We start from the raw sequence: 6,323 nt of genomic DNA on the forward strand, positions 1-6,323 counted from the left end.
TGGGTAGAGCTCTGACGTTGCAGTACACAGTGCAGCCTCAGGCAAGGCACATGCGTAACCATTGCTTAAGAACAGGGAAGCAAAAAGATAAACACTGTATATTATCAGCTGAACATGGAAGTGCCTGTGTTTATTTCACACGGCAGCACTGGTTCTTAACTAGTCAAAGGGACCATTACCTTGCTAATGATTAACTCTAATCATACTAACTTTCATCATACAGCCCAGTATTACATTATGGAAAAATTCTACCATGCATAAAATATTTGATTGTATACAGGTAATAGGTCCAATCTACTGATTTAGCTTCTTCTGCATGAACTATTTTAGGATTTTAGACAGAGAATGCTTCCGTTTGAAATCATTCTATGACAATAATTGCGGTATTTTGTAGAGGTAAAAAAAGACAGGTACAAGTTGCAATATTACCAGTTCAAATATGATTTCAAGGAGTGGCTTCACAGACCCTGAACACTAATTGTGGACTGCCTTATCTGTGGTAGTATAAGAATAGTTCTAATTGGGTCTGTGAACATCAGGACAATCAAGAGATACCAGTACCAGTTGCCTCATTTTTATTTTATTAAGATAATATATTTTTTTTTTCAAATAGAAAGTGTGAGATGTTTGGCTATTGGTTGTTTAATAAGAAAAAAACAAGAGATAGCATTAAGAGGTCTGCCACATATAAATGTTAACAAAATGTAGTGTAATGACATGTGTCAATCAGTCTACACCATTTTTTTTTTTTTTTTAAGAAAACTGTTTTTCAGGATATAAGGCTTTCAGCCTCATCTCACTGACAGAGGTCTGAATCCGTACTGAGAGTGCACACCACAACACTGTCGTTACAGATCCTGACCCCTGTTGGCAAGATAAGCTCTACAGAGGAGCCTGGCTCTTTTGCATAGCGTTTAAGATGCTCAGCATTTGAGGATGTTAGGGACATTACATTAGAATAATAATGGGCCTCACAAAACTCAAGCACACAGTATTTAAATACAAACTCAATCTTTATTTTGTTAAAATGATGCATACCAAGTCAAGATATATGTAATCAATCGATGAGTTCTAATTATACATTACCTTAGTTTACCACTTTGTTAATGGTAATGGTAATTTTGCTCATATATATATAACTTGAGACATGACTCAGACAAGAAAGTGATAGCTGTGTAATAAGTAAGTCAAATCCAGTTTTCAATTTCACATTTTTAGCAAGATACTGACAATCAAACACAATTCGTCCAAATGGGAGCAATCATTTTTATATCATCAAAATGTTCATAATATTTCAGTTTTGTTGTTTAATATCCCATTATGTTACTAAATATATCTATCAATTTATTTTTCCTCTTTAGAGGAGGGGGGGCAGAAACAAATGTTGCACGTTTGATACTGTGGTATTCTCACCACTTTGCACACTTATACAGTTTCATTAATTTTCGTTTACAATACATCTCTGTCCTCTTATTGTAAGATGTTTTGAATAAATAAACCTGTAGAGGCAGATATCAGCCTCTAATTTGGGGTTACGGTATCAGTTCATTTGAATGCTGAATGTTGTATGGATGGAAACAACAAGGAATATTCAAATATGGCCCCGAAAGGGTTTTATTATAAACTATATTTGCAATTCGCATCGCGACATTACTGTAAGTATGGAACAACCCTACATACACCACAGGCTCTAGCCATTGCTTCTGCAGTATATTTTGGCATATTGTGTATTTCTGCTTTTTAAAATAAAGCTACTCACTGTTAATATTGAGAAATATTTCTTATTGAGTTACATTTGAATTCAAACATACTGTAAGTAGTTGACATTAATGCATGATGCATTCCACACTAATTTATAATAAAAGCACCCACGCCTTTCTCTAACCAGGGATGTATTTCTTAAAGTGCAGTATTTGTATATTTTGAATGTGACATATCACAGCACTTCGTTATAAGAACACTTCTGGTATTTTCTTCTTCTGAATAAAGACTATTCTGTATTATTAATTTACTGAATGTAGAGCTTACATTACAGCTTACATTTCATTGAAAGCTCCCATGTCATTTCACTGTAGTTTCACTGTTGAAACCAAAACACATTTTATGTTCAAGCTACAAAAAGTTAACTTCTTGTGCAGCAGGTATTATAAATCTACCTGCCTGATACATGCAACAAAGGCACTTGGAATGAGGCTCAGGGGAGGTCATAATATTTTTAAAAGCTTGGTTATTTGCATCTTGTTTTTGGACAATTGTATGGGTTGTCAATATTCTGAAAAGTCAATTTTCCCTATTTGTTCACCTTAGTGAATCTGTACTATTATTGAAGCATTTATCATAAACTGATTTTCTACTCAGATTTAAAATATTGTTTGCATATCATAACAGTAAAAACAGACAGACGCCTTCAGTTACGTCATGGAGATCTTACAACATTCGCTTTCGAAAGCATTTGTCTGTAACACATTTTCTGATCGTTATTTTGATTTGGCCTGTTTGAAATTAGTTTATATATGTTTCTGTTATTATGACAACATATTCAAATACAGTATGAACAGATTGGAATAGGACCCTTTGACCAGGATCCTTTGACGTGGCACACACACACACACTTGTACAGCTCCTCAGGAAGTCTATCACTTTTACAAGCCTTGACGTCAGCAATAGTGCTCTTCCAAAAATGGTCACTGTGTGATATTAGTTCACATTCTATTACTGTAGTCTTCAGATTGCATAGATTAAAAACACAGATACATCATTTAACATGTCAGGTCATGTAAGTCCATGTTTTTTTTTGTTTGTTTTCATATCATTCCTCATGCTTTCATAGAAAATAGGTTTGAATAAATGTTTCTTCTTCTTCTTCTTCTTCTTCTTCTTCTTCTTCTTCTTCTTCTTCTTCATTGACTCAATGCAACCCTTAGCACTTGTTAGATCCCATTTGGAAGCAATACTATTAATCAGAAGCTCTCAATTCATTTGATTATCATTAAGGCACTACATCTATGTTTAAGTGCTAAACCAGCACCTAAACATCTCATTTCAGTTTATTTAGTAATTTAGCAAAGGTCTAAGTAGTTGGGTGATCGCAACTTAATTCTCAACGTACTGTACAGCGCATCACTCAGCACAACTGGCTTTCCTTGTGAGCGCCCCAACACTGAGATGAATGAGTGATTGTTATGGTCATGATTGAAATCCATTTGTGGAAATTTCTAAAGAGAATCAAACAGTACCCGGTGTCTCTTTCATAAAAAGTGAATACACAAACACATTTTGATATTATTTGCTTATTAATGTACCTATTTATCCAGAGCCTTGAGATACAGAATGATTGCAGTATTTTCTCAGTATCGCTGGTGTCAATGTTCTGGCAGATGCCCATTTATTCCTCTGTTGTAAGAGGCACAAAGGGCACTAGTTACAAGTTTCCCTAGCCCTGGTCTACCCTAACTTGTTATAATGGAAAGAAAATGTTGTTAATTCTACAGTACTCGGTTTAATGTGTCAAAAAGCTATAGATATACCAGTCATGAGAACAACCCCAACAGCCCACACATGTCTTTGCTTTTTAATAGCACAGCCTATAAATCTAACATAAGTCACCTTGGGTAACTAGTTGTGGGTGGCTTTCAAGATCAGAGTGGGCTGAATTAGCTAGACAAAATTATGTCTGTTTTTTTTTTTAAACAGAGACAGCCTCTTCACTGAGTCTCACATTAAAATAATTTATTTGTTTCTATTTTCAAATCTTTGTAATCATTTAGCCTTTGTACACCACATGCTGCTGAGTGCTTATATCCTTTAATTGAGCCGATACACAGTTTATTATTGTAGTGCCAGAGTGCTCTGGCATGCAAGTGAAAGGATAATCATATTGATTGAAATATGATTAATTATGATGTACGTAAGATAATTAGATTCCAAAGCAGGTGTTCAAACATGCTCCCTTTACACAACCTCCAGCTTATGTAGCACATTAGGAAGGCAAGCGATACAGACTGAAAGGTCAATAGGACAAATAATGTTGTATCCTTCGTCTCAGTCTAGTTTATCAGTCAACAGTATATCTGTAAATATTTCACAGTTGAAAGACCAGACAACAGATCATGCAAAAGGATTACATTAAACAGACAGTTTTTTAGACAGTAGATTAGTCAAACCCTTGGTGTGGGTGGTTTAATATACCCCCGTGGGCAGAGCAGACAAAACCATGTCTATTTTAGTGACTTCATCTTTGTCCCACACTAGTCCTGTACAAAATGAGGTCAAAATTTAAAAGGTCACAGCAGTGTCACAGTAGTGTGTAATGTTGTTAAGTCTTTTTAATTAAGTTCCGTTGATATCTGCAATTTTCCAGCCCTTGCAATAGTGTTCATGTGTTAACAAATTTTGAGTTTTGATTACCAAATGAGGTAGAAAAGTATTATGACATCTAATGTCATTATAAAGCTGAAGCAATATGTAACCAAGCCAGATTATTACTTTACCTTAAAAGGTCAAATAAGACACAACAGGAAACACTTCAAAATACACATGTCCATTAATGGCACTGTTGCACACAATTCTGCAGTTGTAAGGACTGAGCTGGATATGAACCACAAACCACACAGTTCAAAGGCAAACATCTTACTATTCAGCTAAAGAGCAAGCTCTGCACTTGTGACGTAAGTATGGGTCTCATGCTGATGTCAGTATTATTAACTGATCAGCTGCGAGGAGGAGATTTATTACAAATACACTAATTAGGCTTTAGTGTATGTGGAATTATACCGTTTAATGTTTCTGAGAATTAGGGATCATACAATCATATACTGTACTATTGACCCAATGTAATAATTAGAGACAACTGCTGAAAGTAACCTATGGTAGTATCAGTTATGCAATGTAATTTCCTTATACCAGCTTACATTCCCCTGCTGAAGAGAATTGTAGGCCTCAGTTTGCTTGAATGAGGTACCAGGTTTTCCAGTTTGAATACAATTTGAGCATTTCTTTATACCAGTATGTGAGTAACATTTGACTATTTAAACAACTTGTATTCGTGAAATCCCTAGGAAACACCATTAACTACTGTAAAACAGGATTTACTTAATTTCGCTAATGGCCTTCAAGGTCAATTTTTGCTGCAATATATGTTTGCGCTTCTTTTTCTTTTAATGTACGGCACATGTATGAATAATATATTTCACGGCACATTCATTTTGCAGATTTTTAATAAACGCGAAATTAGCAAACATTTCTTGCTCGCGAAATTTTCTTGTTTTACAGTATTATAACCACTATTTTGTATTCAGTTGGTCCTACGTAGTAATGTCTGATTTGTAACTTAGCTTTGATATCTGATAATTCAACAGCCTTTCTATGAGTTGTATCATTTGCTGAACATTGATAAAACTAAACTTATGCATTTTAATAGAAAAAATATAACAGGTTCTCTTAATAGTGTTTGCATTTTTTTTTTTTTTACTTCTAGTAAGATTGAATTAGAGCAAGTAGCAGTTTATAAATATTTAGGTATTTGGCTGGACAGTGCTTTGTCTTTTAAAACCCATATTGATAAGTCTAGAATTGGTTTTCTATTTCGCAATAAATCATGTTTTACACGTTCTGCTAGGTATACTCTAGTCCAGATGTCTGTTCTTCCAATACTGGATTATGGTGATGTTGTCTACAAAATGGCCTTGAAAGCTGCTTGGGGAAGCTTGATGCTTTATACCATTCTGCTATAAGATTTATACTGCTTCTTACCTTACTCATCACTGCAGTCTTTATAATATGGTTGAATGGCCTTCATTGCACACTAGGCAATTGGATCATTGGCTTAGGTTAGTTTATAGAACCCTGATTGGGAAAACCGCACATCTGCACAACCTTTTACAGTTCTCTGCTTCAGTTTACAATTTAAGATCAGATTCATTTATTAGATTGGTTCTTCCCAGAGTGTCCACTGTTTTGGGGTGTAATTCATTTCAGTTTGCGGCTGCTTATGACTGGAATGAATTTCAAATCAAATTAGTTTTGTTTCGGAGGATGTTTTTAATCAGACTCTGAATTCACTATTGTCTGATGCATGTGTATGTACTTGTTAATGTGTTATTTATTTATTTATTTATTTATTTATTTATTTGTGCTGCTGTGATGTTTGTCTCTTGACCAGATCGTTGTTGTAAATTTGAATTTGTTCTCATTCTTCTTATCTGTTAAAACAAAGGTTAAATGAAAATGAAAATGAAACATGGGTTCAAAAGCCACCTGGCTTTGAAATAGTCAAAAATAAGTGGTATTAGATGAGCAAGAACCATCATCATCCTTTGACCTGC

This window comes from Acipenser ruthenus, chromosome 10, assembly GCF_902713425.1.
Source record: "Acipenser ruthenus chromosome 10, fAciRut3.2 maternal haplotype, whole genome shotgun sequence".
Taxonomy (NCBI): Eukaryota; Metazoa; Chordata; class Actinopteri; order Acipenseriformes; family Acipenseridae; genus Acipenser; species Acipenser ruthenus.